Raw genomic sequence first — 18,304 nt, forward strand, 5'->3', positions numbered from 1 at the left:
TTTTTGTTAGTTTAGGATTACAATTTAGGTTTAACATTATAATTTATAATCTTTAACTATTTATAAAACAGTCTCTTGATTTTTTTCAAGTTTAACTAAAACTTTGATTTAAGTTAATTGTTTAATATTATATTGAAATTAATAATTTAACTATTTTGTATCAACTCATAAATTATACAAATATTGTGATTTTAAAATGATAATTGCTCAGATATGGCAACATATTTAAACCAATAAGTTAACTATAATACGTTAAAAAGTTAAAGTCATAATTTTATAAATAGAAATATAATATGAGATTTAATTTTATTTATAGGTGTTGTTATTGTTAATTATTTTTTTAAATCTATTTGCTTAATGTTTTATGTGAAAACCCGAAACTTTTTTCCGTTATCTTTACGCGATTTTCGTTTATAAAATTTGGGTTTTATTAAACTTCGTCGAATTTCTTGGGTTGGGAAAGACTTTATGTTTTTAAATAAATAATATGTACTTTATACTTTATACAAGTCAGAATAAACCATAAATCACGCGAAAACACAAAACCACACTCAAAAACACCGAGTTCACGGCCAAGACGAGTTTACAGCCGTAAACTCGTGTACGGCCGTAAACCTTGTTTACGGTCGGTGCCAGGTGGACCCCACCACTGACCACACCCCCTGGCCTATAAATACCAGACCCCCACCCTCATTTGAACCTTCTTGGCCGGAAACACCCACTTTCTCTCTCTAAGTCTCTTGACTGTAAACACCAAAAAGCTCTCCTTTCACCCAAAAAACGCCGGAAATCGTCATTTGGGGCCGTTTGGGAGCCTCTGGAACACTTTCTCGTCGAAAACAAGTACCTTTGTTCTTGAGTTTACGGTCGTAATCCTTCAGATCTTCAAAAGCCGCAAACCCAGTTCTCGGCCGTAAACCTAGTTCTCGACCGCAAGCCCAGTTCTCGGTCACAAACCCTTTATATGGCCGTAAACAACTCTTTCGTGGGGAAAAGCCTGTTTCCTCAATTCAACCGTGTGACAACCCAAAAATTTCCGTTAGTTTTAACGTCGAAATTAATTACGTCAAAAATTAGCCAAATTTATCTCGAAAATATTTTTGACCGGATTTAAACCCGTTAGAATATTTTAAATAATATTCGTCAAGCAAACCAAAATTAAGGCGGTATAATTTTAAAATTTGTCGTGATTAATAATAGTTGTGAAAAACCCCGTTCGTGGTTGGTGTCAGGTGAACCCCAGCCAGGCCATAAACTCCACCCTATATAAGGGTTTAGTGGGTTTCATTCCCACCTTTTCCCCACCTTAGACACACTCTCTCTCTCTCTCTACTTTCTCTCTCTATAAAACGGGTTTTGGTCAAAAATCGCCCCTTCGAGCTCCAAATCGGTAAGTTAACCTTCCTAGCTTGTTGTGTATCTTATCTAGCTTACAAATTCGTGTTTAAATTACCCAAAACCCTCAAGAACATGAGTTTATGGTCCAAGAACACCTTCATGGACCGTAAACACTCATAAATGGGGTTTAATGCTCAAAAACCCTTCCAAACCACTTATGGAACTTAGTTATGACTTAGAGGCTTACACGAAAGGACTTAGAACACCAAAATTGGACCAAATGGGGAGTAAACATGATCTTACGGTCTAAGAACATCCTTAGACCGTAAACCCATCTTTATGGACTATAAACACTTATTTAAGTGTTAAACTACCCCTCAAACACCTCCAAGAGCATCCATGAACTTCCTTGAGTGCATAGAACCTTATTTTCCTTCATGATATGCACCAAAGCATACAAAAATATGTCACACTTGAGTTTACGGCCCAAGAAGGTTCTTGGACTATAAACACCCATTCTTAGACCATAAACACCCCCAAAGGGTGTTAAAGTGCCCTTAACACTTTGTATGGCTTGGAATTGGACCTAGAACTTTGTATGCTTAACCTACAACCACCAAAACACATGATTTATGGACTAACACGAGTTTACTGCCATAAACTCATGTGTGTAAGGTAGTAAACTCCCCAAGAACATCTTCTTAGACCGTAAACACCTTTCCAAGGTGTTTAAATGCCTTTAACACCTTCCTATGATCATATAAGTGACTAGAACCTTACATGCATGAGTTAGAACCACCAAACAACAAGAGGAATGGGCTAACATGAGTTTACGACCGTAAACTCATGTGTTTATGACTGTAAACTCCTCAAGGAGTGTTCATGAACCGTAAACCCCCTAAAATGGCCCATTTGGAGCCTAAACCACTTCCTATGCCCTAGAATTGAACCTAGCCTAATACCACAAGTGTTATAAGACCTTAATGCATCAAAGAACACACCAAGCTTGAGTTTACGGCCGTAAAATCATGGGGATAAGGTCTTAGGGCCGTAAACTCTATAAAGATTTTACTCTTGAAGAGTAAACTCCCTAACTAAGCCATACACTCCCTTAGATGTTACCCGGGACACTCATAGCACTTGACCAAAGTGTTTTCCGCATTTTAGGATGCGTATACGTGTTTAATTAGTATTATAATTACTAATTGTATGTAAACATATGTCATCATATGTTAATAGGTCACTAAGTGTGTTCAAGTCTTTACTTGACACCGAGCACCCAACCGACACCTCCGCCCGATCCACTTACAACATGTGAGTTCATACCCCTGAATTAACCTTTTAAATTTTTTTACATGCTTTGATGGGGGGAATACAAGTTAAAACATGCTAGTTATCATATCAATCATATGTGATTGATAACCCGCATGCACAAGGATTTATTACATTGTCAGCTGTTTTACCAAGTATGGTATAAATGGTTTTCCAAAACGCCTTTACTTGACTCTCATGTTGTATGTTTTACTTCAAAACCAGTTACAGCAGTATTTGAAACAAAGGTTTTTCTTTACTTATATTGTTTTATCAAAGTTATATTCAAAACTTGTTTACGAAAGATTTTCAAGGATTTCTAAAGGTCTTCAAACTTATTTTACAAAAGATACCAAGTCATGATTTTCTTAAGTGTAAAGGTTTTTCTAAAGTTTTCATCAAAGTTTTCTTCCATGCTTCTATGCTACTACTTCGTTAAATGCTACTACCTCGTTAAACGCTTCTACTTCGTTAAATGCATGCATGTACTTGTATAGTTATATAAATAACGTTTAAAGGACTTAGGAAGGCTAGTTCGCCCTATTTTCTTTTCCTCGTTTGGATGTGGTCTGGTGGGATCGGATATCCGTCCGAAGGTCGTTTAATCATTAATTATATATCATGTATACATGTATAGACATGAAGGTTTACATCGATCATTTCATTTCCCTTGGGTAGCAAGGGCGCCCTCCCACTCGTCACTCAGAGATCAGAGACACTAGTAACTATTATAGGAATAGTCAGGAAGCTTTATTCACTCTTTCTAGTACGCAAATTCCAAAGGAGTCAGTTTATTTGTGAGTCTCTATCGTTAGTCCATCACTTACATTAGAATTCACTATACGAGATGCATCTTCAAGACGCGGATCTCCCCGTTGTCGAGTTGGTAACCAGGGTCTCCTGTAGGGAAAGCGGGCATTGTGTGTATAGATCTATACGGGGTTGACACCCCTGCACCCTGACTGTTAGCTACAGTCCACGGCCTACCAAGCCAAGGGTTGACAAATGTCATGTGTATTCCGACGCTTGCAGGGCATCAAGTACTCTAGTGTCAATCAGGATGGTTACGAGTATCTCCATGTTTACCTTATAATTCATGGCCTTAAGGTAACAAGAATTAACACTGTATTTCTGAAACAACACTCTTAGGATCATTCCTTGTTGTAGGCCTTGCTAACTGTATCTTTCATTTGATACTGTCTGGGGTCTGTGTTTCTTTGTTTTAGACCTTGCTAGCCGTATCGTACATTTGATACCGTCTGGGGTTTGTGTTTCCTTTTGTTAGACTGAGCTAGGCGTATCATTCATTCGATACTCTCCTGGAGTCTATGATTTCTCTTGCCTTAGTCAGCAGTATTCTGCTGAGGCATATGTTATTTAGGGAACTCACTAAGCATTTATGCTTATAGAGTTTTGTGTATGTGTTTTAGGTACTAGTGATGATCGTGGGAAGACGCCGGCATGATTTGTACACACTCATGGAGCTTTTGTTTTATATGATTATGGGGTATGTTTTTCTATGATGACAGTGGTTACACTATGTTTTATTATTATTTTATGAATGAAAGTATGTTTTAAAATTGTGAAAGATAATTTGAAATTTTGGGTGTTATAATTAGTTTATTTATGAAAAATAAAAAGTAATAATATTAATAATGTACTGAATTATGAATTACGCTTGTTACAAGACAACTTTAATTATATTAACATAATACAAATATATGTTTTTATTTATTTTCATGGGACTAAAATCATTTAAGACAAAATTGCAAAAATGGTCTCAGTGGTATATATTTTTTTGGGTTTTAGTCCAAACCCCAATTTTTTTGGTTTCGTGGTCATTTTGAGCTAGGTTCATTGCGGATTTGGTCTCTCGGTAAACTGAAATGACTTGAATACCCTTGGGTATTTATTTTATATTTCTAAATTCATTTTTTAAAGTTTTAATAATAATTTGTTCATTTTAATAATTAAAAATGAAAGGGCTCTCTCTCTCTCTCTCTCTCTCTCTCTCTATCCACATAAAAAAACTACATGCCGCCACTGTAACATCCCAAAATACAGGCCAAAAATTTCATTTTGTATTTAAGTGATTTGCAAAACGTTTGTAACAAAATGCCATACGATCATATCATTTAATAAAAACATGTCTCGTAATTGTAATCCAAAACGTAAAACATAATGTTGTCATAGTACAAATCCCAGAATATCTCAAAGTGCGACAAACAAAGAGCGTGTGTGTGATATGCCACTACCGCGCCAGCTCCTTCCCCTTGACTGAAAAGGCACCTGAAACAACAACTGGAATCCGTAAGCACGAAGTTTAGTGAGTTCCCCCACTGTACCACATACCATATAACCAAATAACATACATATATTGTCAGGCATATCTGGGTGCCCGACCTACCCCTTCGGTTATCTCGACCGGATACTGACTAGCATATTTGGGTGCTGGCATCCCCTTCGGTCCTCTCGACCGGATACTAAATAGCATATCTGGGTGCTGGTCTCCCATTCGGTCCTCTCGACCGGATACTGGGGACTATTTCACGCCCTACTACTACCACATATCACATATCACATAATCTATCTAGCATGGTTGGGCATGACTGCCCCTTCGAACCTATCGACCGGTAATCTGGGGACTATCTCCCCTACTGTCACTAGCATATAACATCATATCATACTAGCACATAAACATATCGCAGGTAGTAGCAACCCTAGATGAATATCACAGAGACAACCATCTAATCATACAACTCATACTGGTGGGCCGGCATTCTGGCCGTAGACCTACCGCTACTAGAAGGTAACTCACCTCGAAAGTAGCTGCTGAAAGTCTGCTTGCTAAGCACCTGACTGCTGAACCGATAATCCTCCGGCTATAAATCATGAACATCGATTAGACACTCATAAATACCCCTAGGTCAATGACCGACCCACCCCTGGTCCAAGGTCAACTCCCTGGTCAAAGTCAACTTCCAATTGACTAGACTCGCCGAGTCATGGCACAGACTCGCCGAGTCCCTCTCCTACTAACCCGGTCCTACTCGTCAAGTCCCTCTTCCCACTCACCGAGTCACCCTTAACTCACTGTTTGGGACGATTAGACCGATTCGCGATCCGACTCGCCGAGTCCGAGAACAACTCGCCGAGTTCCCACGAGCAGATCTCCTACTCACTTCCAAATCCTCATCAGAGCATCCTTTATGAGGATTTGGGTTTCTGGGACTATTGCTACATGTTAAATTGCTAATTTCGCGTGCAGATACGAGGGGTTGGACCTTCAACACTTAAACCCATCTTATTCAGTAACAGTTCATATGACTCGACGAGTTAGAAGAACAACTCGTCAAGTTCCAGGCAATCATCATAGGACTTGCCGAGTTGTTCATCCAACTCGCCGAGTCTAAGACCATCTTCATAGAACTCGCCGAGTCCCTTCGACCCATTTCCCATACAGACCAAATCTGAGACTTGCAACGCTTCTAAACCATAGATCTATGTTCCTAGGGCATGCTTATCATGTAAAGTTGCAAACTTTACGTGCATACATGGCCCTATAAGCTCCAAAAGGCAAATCCAAGCTCTTTATGAGGCCATACACTCAATAGGGACCTCAATCACTTCAACCACAAAGACTTTATACTTCTAATACGTCCATAAGGTCTAGATCTGAAGTCCTTTCGGATCATAGAGCACAAACACATGACGTATGGTGTTTTAGGGCTTGAAAACCACCAATTAGGGACAAAAATGGTATCTAATGAACTAGTGATCAAGGTAGGAACTTTTCTACCTGAATGGAAGCCTCTTGCAGGGTAGATATCGGGTCTACTTCTCTTCCTTGTACTCTTCCACCTCCTTTTTCTTCTCTTGAGCTTCAAACTTCCTTCACAAGGCCAAAATCACTCACAAGGACAAAAAGGGGCTAGGGTTTCGCTCTATAATTCTCCTGGAAGTGTTAGGGACAAGGGAGGCTGAGTTAGTGTGCTTAAATAGGGTGCAAACACCCAGGTTAGGGTTTTTGCCCAAACAGGGCCTACTCGCCGAGTCCGGGAACCGACTCGCCGAGTCCGAGGCTCAGACCCCGCGTGTCATCTCGCTTCTACTCGGCGAGTTGGTCCTTCAACTCGCCGAGTCCAAGGCAAAATTGCATAGATTACGAAATATTAATTACAAGGAGTACGTACCAGGAACCAGGTGCTACAAATCTCTTCCACTTATTTTAGACTTCGTCCTCGAAGTCTGCTGCTCGATCCTGAAACAGCTCGGGGTAGTGCTCCATCATTTCTTCCTCCGGCTCCCAAGTCCACTCCGATCCCTTCCGGTGCTTCCATTGCACCTTCACGAGTTCCACCCTCTTGTTCCTCAAATCCTTCGACTTTCGGTTGAGGATCGCTACAGGCCGCTCGATGTAATTCAGGCTGCCATCAGCTTGAATGTCCTCCAAGGGTACTATTGATGAATCGTCCACCAGACACTTCCGCAACTGAGAGACATGGAAAGTGATGTGGATCTGGCTGAGTTCGGCTGGCAGATCTAACCTATATGCCACCTTGCCCAACCGGGCTACAACCCTGAATGGCCCGATGTACCTTGGGCCCAACTTGCCTCGCTTTCTGAATTGGATGACGCCTTTCCATGGCGACACCTTTAGAAGAACCATATCCCCGACTTGGAATTCCAAGTCCAAACGGCACTTGTTGGCATAACTTTTCTGCCGACTCTGAGCAGTCTGAAGCCTGCTCCGTACCTGCTGAATTTTCTCTGTCGTCTGGAGCACCACTTCGATGCTTCCCATGACCCTCTGGCCAACCTCTCCCCAACATATCGGGGTCCTGCATCTCTGTCCGTACAACATCTCGAAGGGAGGACGGTCAATACTCGCGTGGTAGCTGTTGTTGTATGAGAACTCAGCTAAAGGAAGATAGGTATCCCAACTACCACCGAAATCTAACACACATGCCCGCAACATATCCTCTAGAGTCTAGATGGTCCGCTCACTCTGACCATCTGTCTGCGGGTGAAAGGCGGTGCTAAAATGCAGATGAGTGGCCAACTCATCATGAAGTTTCTTCAAAAACCTGGAAGTAAAACACACATCCCTATCTGAAATCACGGATACTGGCAACCCGTGCCGCGCCACTATCTCCCTGATATAGATGTCGGCCAACTTTTCGGCCGATATGCTCTCCTGAATTGGAATAAAATGGGCGCTCTTGGTCAATCGATCCACGATGACCCATATCGAATCCACTCCTCGCGCGGTCCTAGGAAGCTTCATGATAAAATCCATCGTAATATCTTCCCATTTCCACAACGGAATGTCCAACGGCTGTATCTTGCTGTGCGGTCTCTGATGCTCGGCCTTGACCTTCCTGCAGGCCAAACACCGCTTAACGTACCAAGCCACATCCCGCTTCATGCAGGGCCACCAATAGTCCAGACGAAGATCCCTATACATCTTCGTCGCCCCGGGATGAATGGAGAATCGGGATTTGTGTGCCTCCTCCATCAAGATCTGGTGCACGCCTCCGAGGTATGGCACCCACACCCTGCGGTGTAATGTCAATAATCCCCTTCTGTCATAGTCGAAGGAAGAAACATGACCCACTATGCGCTCACTCTTCTGATGTTCCTCCTTCAGGGCCTCCTACTGGGCCTCCTGAATCTGCTCTAGAAGCGGAGTCACTACTGTCATCTGCATGCAACTATCCCTAATCGGCGTCGTCTTGCTGCTAAGCGCATTGGCCACCACATTGGCCTTCCCCGGGTAGTAAAGGATCTCACAATCATAATCCTTCACCACATCAAGCCACCAACGCTGCCTCATGTTCACATTCGGCTGATCCATGAGGTACCTCAAACTCTTGTGGTCCGTGTAAATGGTACACCGAACCCCATAGAGGTAATGTCACCAAATCTTGAGGGCGAAGACCACCGCCCCCAACTCTAAATCGTGCGTCGGGTAGTTCGCCTCATGAGGCTTCAACTGCCTCGAAGCGTAGGCAATGACATGCCCTCTCTGCATCAATACTGCGCCCAAACCTGAGATGGACGCATCACAGTACACAACAAAATCCTCTATGCCCTCTGGCAGGGCTAGGATTGGCGCCTCGCACAATCTCTGTCTCAGTGTCTCGAATGCTGCCTGCTGCTCAGGCCCCCAACAAAAGACCACAACTTTCTTAGTCAACCGTGTCAGGGGTACGACTATCTTGGAGAAGTCCTGAATGAATCTCCGATAGTAGCCTGCTAATGCCATGAAACTCCGAATCTCAGATGGATACTTCAGGACCTCCCATCTCATCACGACCTCTATCTTGGCTGGATCGACCAGTATACCGTTTTGGTTGACAAGATGCCCAAGGAATTGCACCTCGCGCAACCAAAACTCGCACTTGGATAACTTGGCGTACAATATCTCCCTCCTCAGGGTCTCCAAAACCTCTCTTAGATGCTCCTCGTGCTCCTCCCGCGTCTTGGAATAAACCAAGATGTCATCAATGAAAACTATCATAGACCGGTCCAGCATCGGTCTGCACACGTGGTTCATGAGCTCCATGAACATGGCAGGAGCATTGATGAGCCCAAACGGCATCACCACGAACTCATAATGGCCATAACGCATCCAAAACACGGTCTTCTGCACATCCTCCTCTCTGACCCTCATCTGATGGTAACCTGAACGTAAATCAATCTTGGAGAACCAAGATGCTCCTTATAACTGGTCAAAGAGGTCACCAATCCTCGGGAGTGGGTAACGGTTCTTCACTGTTACCTTGTTTAGCTCCCGATAATCTATACACATCCGATACGACCCGTCTTTCTTCTTCACAGACAGAATCGGGGCTCCCCAGGGTGAACTGCTCGGTCTAATGAATCCCTTGTCTAACAACTCATGCAGCTGTATAGACAACTCCTGCATCTCGGGAGGAGCCAACCGGTACGGTGCCTTGGCTATCGGAGCCGCACCAGGGACTAGGTCGATCCTAACCTCTACCTGCCGCTCTGGAGGTATTCCAGGAAGCTCCTCTGGGAACACATCATCATAGTCTCGTACCACCGAAACGTCGCTCACCGTCGCCTTACCCGCCTCCCGGGTATCCATAACATACGCGACATATCCCGCGTAACCCTGCTGAAGGTAGCGCCTAGCCCTTGCTGCTGAACATACTGTGGGTCCATGCTGTGGCCTCTCGCCGTGGATCACCAAATCTCCCCCACTTGGGGTCCTGATCCGCACCAGTCGTTGTGCATAATCTATCACTACCCCATTAGGGCTCAACCAATCCATGCCTATAATCGCCTTGTTCCCATGCAACGGAATGGGAACCAAATCCACCAAGTAGCGCTCCTCAAACAACCTTAGAACACAATCTCTGAACACTGTTGATGCTCGCACCGATCGATCATCGTCAATCTCTACCTCTAAAGGGCAATCTAACATGCCCGAAGACTCGGTAAACTTCTTGCTAAGCACAAGAGAAACAAATGATCGGGTGGCACCCGAGTCAAACAACACCTGAACTGGGATACCATTCACATGGAACGATCCTAACGCATACAGAGCACATATCAATATCATAACATCATATAAATAAAATAGAGGGAAAGAATCATACCCGTCACCACATTGGGTGCGGCGCGTGCCTCCTCAATAGTCAGCTGAAATGTCCGGCTCCTCACCACTGGAGCCTCTATCTTGCCCTGTCGGCCATCAGTAATCCGCATGGTCGCTGGAGTTGGCGCCTTCACTGGCGCTGCTGCTGCTATCAACTGGGGGCAGTTGGCCTTCTTGTGGCCCCTCTGGTTGCAATGGAAACATAGCAACTCTGACGTTTGTATCACAGGTGCAGGGGCGGTACAATCCCTGCTGAAGTGCCCTGACTTGCCGCACTTATAACAGCCTAACGATCCCAACTTGCATGCTCCCTCGTGTGTCTTGCCGCATTTCCTGCAGCGGCCTCGCCCATGTTGGCCTTTCGTCCCCGCATCTGGTCCCTTGGGCTTCTTCCACGAAGCCCCCATAACATGCCCCTCCTCCGCTTTCCTCTTCCGGATGTGCTCCAGATCTATCTCCCTCTCCCTTGCCCTGGCAATCATAAAGTCCAGGGTAAGGCAAGCTGAAAAACTGACATGCTCCCCAATATCAGCTCGTAGCATGTCATGATAGCAGGTCCTCCTCATATCCTCATCACCCGCGTACTGGGGCACCAACAATGCCCTCTCCTGGAACTTGGCGGTGATCTCCGCCATAGTCTCCGTCGTCTGCCTCATATCTAAGAACTCCCTGGCCAGCTGCTGAAGCTCGACAGCCGGCGCAAACTCTGCCCTGAATCTGGTCACAAAGTCCGACCAGGTCATAGCCTCGACAGCCGAGGCTCCCAATGCATCACCGACAGACTCCCAACAATCTCTAGCTTAGTCTCGTAAACACCCCGCTCCAAACCTCACCTTCGACCCCTCGGGGTAGAAGCTAGTCAACTGTGCAGACTCGATGTCTGCAATCCACCGCCTGGCAGCTATGGGGTCCTTCGCCCCGTGAAAATCCGGCGCACCACTGCCCCCGAAGTCCTTAAAGGACAGTGTGCGAGATCCCGCCTGGCCAGATGCCATGTCGCTCCTGAATGCCCTGAGGCGATCCTCCATCAACTCAACTATCCTTTCCTTGATCGACCCGAAGATAATGGGGGTCGACTCAAGGATGCCTTTGGGGATCTCTATCGCGATGAACTCGCGTAGCCTCTCATCTACTGGCTCGGAACCTGATCCCGAACCCGATCCCTCTCTAGAACTGCCACCTGCTGGCCTCTGACGTAGTACCACCATTCTGCAATACACATAGGCAACCATTAGTGATACTGATACCTCTAAAGGGATCACATCTATTACAAGTTTCTTGGTCTTGCCTCAGCCTTCCTTAATTCGGGTACGGATCCTCTGCTTTCAGTAGTATGGGCCCATACTACCTTCCACATATATCCGTACCTTCCTCAAGGACAGCCTTGACTCCACCAGATCCCTTTTTCCACTACTGACCCTCTGTTATTCCCAATCTAGGCTTGCCCTAGGGAAAATCTCTGACTCTACCCTACCCGGTCCTCAGCTGCTGAAGGTCTCTTGGTAATGCCAATTAGCCATTACCTGACTACCATCACATGTGATGAGGCTCATATAATCCTTCGAGTAACAGACTCGTCCCTACAACGGTTAGACTCAAGCGAGAGTTGCGCAATAGGGCCAAATCCAACACTCTAAGTTTATTCAACCTTGATCACATGTGACGTGACGTATTCACCTAATGGCTAACTCCCATCACTCAGAGTCCCGCAAAGCACAAAGCAAGTAGCATTCAGAAAAAAGGGAACAGCCTCAAGCAAATTCATTCTCATAGAGAGAAACTGAACTAACATACAGTGCTAAACTCATATTGTCAGGCATAACCTAAACATACTATTCTACTGCTGTCTACTCAATACTAGCATACAATTCTCATAAGCTGAAGCACATAAAGCAGGCACGTAAGGCATCACTCCTAGATCCTTAGTCCTATTTGATGGGTTTTAGCCATATGAACATCCCTATGTGCACATGCAACCCTAATGCTTGGATCTAGGTTTCTCTAATTGAACATACATTGAATCCAAGACTTCTAATGGCTAATATACAATAGTAACAATATGAAATCAGAGATTAGAAGTTTACCTTGAATCACTTGCTTGATGTTGTTGTCCTTGAGGCTTTAGAGTCACAATTGTCACTTCTCTAATGGCTTACAAACACCAACTAGCAAGAAGATGATTTAGGAGAGAGGAGAGGGGATCAAATCGGCCAGGGTTTCTTCTCTAAGCATAAGTCACGAATTCCCTTAGCCCTAGGGGTCTATTTATACTTGTAAGGCTCCTAGGGTTTCACCCTTAAACCCTAATTGGATAACTTAGGCCCTAAGCAATCCAATACCCTAATAGATAAAGCCCTTGGACGAAATCTAAGCCTATCCAAAGCCCTAGAATTCACCCCCCCCCCCCCCTTATCCTTAAGGGATTTATAGCCCAAAGTCAAACTATCATACAATTGACAGTTTATACCCCTTTATTTAATTAATCTCTTTAAGTTACCAAATTAATTCCTAATTAATTTATGACTTATATTAATCAAATAACAATATTATTATTCCTTATATTATTCATATAATATATTAATAATATTCCTTCTCTCATTATAAATCATCCTGTCAAGTTGCTATGGTGAAGGCAACCCAAAAGGACCATGCTCAACCGGGTCAAATACTTGTCTAATATAGTTGTAGCCTTAGACACTATTTCAACAGTCTCCCACTTGGATAAGTCTAGTAACTATATATACAAGTATATTCCGATTAGCAATCGTAGCTCTCAAAGACGCTGTCAAACTCTGATCTAATCAATCTTGTCCTTTAGATAAGGGATCGTACAGTCCTCTGTTTAGATATCATGCTGACATTTATATGGAACTAATTTGTCTAGCATTTGGTTTCTCGATCTCCGATTTATTTGACATAGAACTTAATCGAACACATCAATTCAGTTCTGACCGGGCCCGACACATAAGTCAAATCAAATCATTGAGCGGCCGAGATATCGCTTTTACCCTCTTGGGATAAAAGTAACAGATAAACTTCGACTTATATGCATTTACTTATTCATTAATCCACTATACACAACAACGCGTTTTATAACATCAAGTTACTGATGCGATTTCGCATTATCAATGTACAATCAATTAACAAATAATAAACCATATATCTTGGTTTTAAGACCATATGATATTATCGTCTTGCGATCACCCTTTTTATCATATTCCATAAGGTGATTCCAGCAAGCGCGGGTTTGTTCCAATGCTCAAAACTAGTTCATAAGCACTCATGAACGTTACAGCAAACTTTTGCTATGTCTAATACCATTTAGACAATCTACACACCAATTCATGACAATCTTCATTCATACCTACTTCCAACATATGAACAATTGTGAACAATTTGAACAATTCGATTATTCTTAATAAACTCAATTATTCTGGAAGTCAAAACATGCAAAATAAAACAATAGTTAAACAATTAACATAAGACAGTAACATTACTCATAAATAATACTCTTTTATTTAATTATCAAATGTTAATTACATTTATCTATTACACGTTTCTACTACTATCTAATCTATACTAAAATCATCCTTCAGCCCAATACTCCTAGCATGCTGCAAGTGCTTAACCCTACTCAGTCCCTTCGTAAGCGGATCTGCTGGGTTATCTTCTGATGATATCCTATTCACTACGAGTTGTCCTTCTTCTACACGATGTCTAATAAAGTGATATTTTATGTCGATATGTCGAGATCTACCATGATCCCTCGGTTCCTTGGTCAAGGCAACCGCTCCTTCATTATCACAGAAAATCTCCATGGGCTCCTTTATGGCAGGTACAACTCCAAGATCACTGATGAAGTTCTTTAACCATATTGCCTCCTTCGACGCTTCGCTCGCTGCAATGTACTCTGATTCGCACGTTGAATCAGCTACGGTTTCCTGCTTGGAACTTTTCCAAGTTACTTCTCCTCCATTTAGGGTAAAGACCCAGCCCGACTGCGAACGATAGTTGTCCCTGTCGGTCTGAAAGCTGGCGTCACTATACCCTCGCACCTTCAAGTCATCACTCCCTCCGAGGACTAAGAACCATTCCTTCGTCCTCCGAAGGTACTTAAGGATATTCTTAACCGCAATCCAATGGGCTCTGCCAGGATTCCCTTGATATCTGCTAACCATGCTCAAAGCAAAGGCTACATCAGGGCGAGTACAAGTCATAGCATACATGATTGAGCCAACTGCGAAAGTGTATGGTACTCGGCTCATTTCTGCTATTTCAACTTCGGTACTCGGACTTTGAGTCTTACTCAACTTGACATTACTTTGTATCGGTAATTCTCCCTTCTTCGAGTTTTCCATACTAAAACGTTTTAGTACCTTATCTAAGTAAGTGTTCTGACTAAGTCCTATTAGTCTCTTACTTCTCTCTCTCACTATCCTTATTCCCAAAATATAGGAAGCCTCTCCGAGGTCCTTCATAGCAAAGCACTTCCCGAGCCAGGACTTAACCTCCTGCAGAGTCGGGACGTCGTTTCCTATGAGTAGTATGTCATCGACATACAGAACGAGGAAGCTTACTATACTCCCACTGGCTTGGACATATACACATGATTCATCTTCGCTTCGTACAAATCCAAACTCTTTGACTTTCTCATCGAAGCAAAGATTCCATCTGCGAGACGCTTGCTTAAGTCCATAAATGGACTTCTCAAGCTTACACACTCTATTCGGATGCTTCGGATCGACAAAACCCTCTGGTTGAGCCATGTAAACATCCTCAACCAACTTCCCATTAAGGAAAGCGGTTTTGACATCCATTTGCCAAATCTCATAATCATGAAATGTGGTAATAGCTAGCATCACTCTAATAGATTTTATCTTCGCAACTGGTGAGAAGGTCTCATCATAGTCAACTCCGGGAGTTTGAGTAAAGCCCTTCGCAACCAATCGCGCTTTATATGTGTGTACGTTCCCATCCACGTTGGTCTTCTTCTTGAAGATCCATTTGCACCCAACGGTCTTACGTCTGGGCACATTATCAACCAAATTCCAAACTTGGTTGTCATACATGGATTGGATCTCGTTGTCCATCGCCTCTTTCCATTTTACAGACTCCGGGCCTGCCATGGCTTCCTTATAGCTATTAGGTTCATCTAGATTTATTAGTGTACCATCACTAATATACGTGTCCTCATCGGTAGTAATATGAAAACCATAAAACTGGGGTTGAACTCTAACTCTTTCGGAACGTCTAAGAGGTAAGGACTCGTCAATTGGTTCAACCGGAGTTTCCTCCCCGGGTTGAGTACCAGCGGTAGAGGTTCCTTCATCTATTGACTCTTGAATCTCTTCAAGCTCGATTTGCTTCCCACTATCTCCTTGGCATATGAGTTCTCGCTCTTGGAAAACTCATCTCCTCGCAACAAAGACAACATTGTCCTTCGGTCTATAGAAGAGATATCCAAAGGATTTCTGCGGGTAGACGATGAAAATACATCGCTCACTATAAGGTTCGAGCTTGTCGTGAGTATCTCGTCTTACGAAAGCCTCGCAACCCCAAACCTTGATATGTGCCAACGAGGGAGCTTTCCCTGTCCACATCTCGTGAGGTGTTTTGGCAACCTTCTTAGTAGGGACTCGGTTAAGGATATGGGCGGCAGTCTCTAAGGCATACCCCCAAAAAGAGATAGGTAGTGAAGCACGACTCATCATAGAGCGAACCATATCTAACAAGGTTCGATTACGCCTTTCTGCCACACCATTCAACTGCGGTGTCCTAGGTGGCGTCAATTGTGAAACTATTCCACACTCCTTGAGATAATCGTGGAATTCAAGACTTAACTACTCTCCTCCTCGATTGGATCGAAGCATCTTGATTTTCCTGCCCAATTGATTCTCCACTTCATTCTTGAACTCTTAGAACTTTTCAAAAGTTTCTGACTTTTGCTTGATTAAGTAGATATACCCATATCTACTATAGTCATCGGTAAAAGTCACATAGAAGCGGTTCCCATCCTTCGTGGTTGATCTAAACGGTCCACATACATCGGTATGTATTAGGTCCAATAGACCCTCACCCCTTTCACATGTACTTGTGAAGGGTGACTTAGTCATCTTTCCAAGCAAACAAGACTCGCATGTGTCATCTTCCCTAAGGTCGAATGACTCCAACACTCCATCCTTTTGGAGTTGGGCTATGCGCTTTCTTTTTGACATGTCCAAGACGACATTGCCACAAGGATGCTCTATCCATACCATTGGAAGAATCCATGCATAAAACATCATTTCCTAAGTTATCTACAATCATAACGGTTTCATAAATTCCATTACATGGTATAACTTCAAAATATAAGACACCATTTAGATAAGCAAGAATAGTACCATTCTCATTATTAAAAGAAAATCTAAAACCTTGTCTAAACAAACCATGAAATGAAATGAGGTTTCTAGCCATTTATGGCGAATAGCAACAATTGTTCAAATCTAAAGATAAACCATTCCTAAGCAGTAAAGAATACACTCCAATCTTGGTCACAGGCGACGATCTTCTGTTCCCCATGATTAGATTTATTCTTCCATGCTCCACATCCCTATTTCTTCTTAGTCCTTGCAATTCAGAACAAATATGGTAACCACAACTGGTATCAAGGACCCAAGAAATAGCATGAGATGAATCGTTAGATTTAATTGTATAAATACCTGCGAAAGATGGCTTGATCTTCCCTTCCCTTATGGCTTGCAGGTAGTCTGGGCAGCTTCTCTTCCAATGCCCTATTTTATGGCAATGATGGCACTCTGCCTCCTTAGGGTTAGGACAGGGTTTAGCAGGATCAACTTTGGTCCCACTAGAAGAGGAACCATCTCGAGACTTTCCCTTGCGGTGGCTCTTAGACGGAGCCTTCCTCTTCTTGCCTCTTCCTTACCCAATGGCCAAAACAGGAGAAGCGGGTGGATTAGGAGTGGGTGCAACAGACTTATCCTTTAGGTTGCTTTCAGCAACCCTAAGGAGACCTTGGAGCTTGCTTAGGGTGACCTCTTCCTTGTTCATGTGGTAGGTCATCCTAAATTGATTGTAACACGGAGGCAAAGAGTGAAGCACCATGTCGATCGCCAAGTCTTCCCCAAAGTCAACATTCAACTTGCGAAGACGATCGACATATCTTTGCATCTTTTGCAGGTGCACGGTAAGAGATTCTCCATGACCCATTTTAGCGGAAATCATGTTAGTGAAAATCTCGTAATGTTCTTGCCTCGCGTTTTGGTGGTATCTCTCCAACAAGTCTTGGTGCATTTCGTACGGATACATGTACTCATAGGACTTTTGGAATTCGGCATTCATGGTGGCTATCATGATGCAATGTACCTTCGTTGCATCACGCTCGTGAGTTTCAAAAGCGGTCATTTCAGCCGGAGTAGCGATTTCTGGGTTGATTTTCTCGAGCTTCTCATCGAGGACATACTCCTTGTCCTCATAGCCAGCAATTGTGCGAATGTATCTTATCCATTCGCTAAAGTTTGCCCCATCGAAAGTCACCTTTTGACAAAGGCTCATCAATGTGAATGAACTAGCAGCAACGTTGTTTGTGTTCGACATCTACAAATAGAAAGGACTAAGATAGATTAGAATATGAATCCCTAATTATCACCCAATAAGAAAATTAGGGCTAGGATCCAACAACAATATTTACATATTAGAAAAGGGATGTCGTAATCTAACATGCAAATAATATGAAGGTAAGTAAATGACGATTCACTAATTCTCCACTACAAAAACATAACTTTAAGTTCTAAATGTATTGAGAATTCCTAGGTTTGGATGAGATTCATTGAAACTTTTCAATGGCATGTTTAAATCTTGATATGCCCCTCTCGTTTGTGACTGGGATACCGAGGATCATAAAGTGGGTGTGAATTACCATGCAAATTTACATGGTGCCTTCATTGTAACGATCACCTATTCGATGTGCCGGTAAACCACACACGCTCCATCGAACTATTATAAACAATGAATCACCCTTTGCCACCTTTG

Source organism: Lactuca sativa, chromosome 6 (assembly GCF_002870075.4).
Source record: "Lactuca sativa cultivar Salinas chromosome 6, Lsat_Salinas_v11, whole genome shotgun sequence".
NCBI classification, from domain to species: Eukaryota; Viridiplantae; Streptophyta; class Magnoliopsida; order Asterales; family Asteraceae; genus Lactuca; species Lactuca sativa.